This window comes from Mus caroli, chromosome 4, assembly GCF_900094665.2.
Source record: "Mus caroli chromosome 4, CAROLI_EIJ_v1.1, whole genome shotgun sequence".
Lineage (NCBI taxonomy): Eukaryota > Metazoa > Chordata > Mammalia > Rodentia > Muridae > Mus > Mus caroli.
Genome location: NC_034573.1, coordinates 119,182,613 through 119,182,960, shown reverse-complemented (window position 1 = coordinate 119,182,960; position 348 = coordinate 119,182,613). Strand labels below are relative to the sequence as shown.

Genomic DNA, 348 nt, shown 5'->3' with positions numbered 1-348 from the left:
CACTTCCTTGAGATATGGATCTTCTGGTGGCCAGGAACTTGAACTTGGCTCCCTGTGGAGCCTCAGTCACAGGTCCCTTATCTGAAAGCTTGGCGTAGAGGGACAGGGTGACCCGGCCAAAGTGAACCCTGGCCACTGTGCCCAGGGGCTTCCCAAAGGCACCCTGCACACCTGTCTGGAGCCTAGGTTGGGGCCAGCTTTGAGAGCAGACAGGAATAGCAGCTAAAAAGTTGTTTCCAACTTCCCTTTGGACAACTGTGTAGGCAAAACGCTCCTGCTGTTTGCAACCATTGCACACCCGGCCTCCACCAGGAAAGGGATCCTCCTGGTTGGCTTAGTTATTTTGAG

General features: G+C 54.3%; 1 pseudogene; it reads right to left on the bottom strand.

Moving 5' to 3' along the window:
- Nucleotides 1-228: 228 nt before the first annotated feature.
- Nucleotides 229-348, bottom strand: LOC115030955 (annotated as a pseudogene).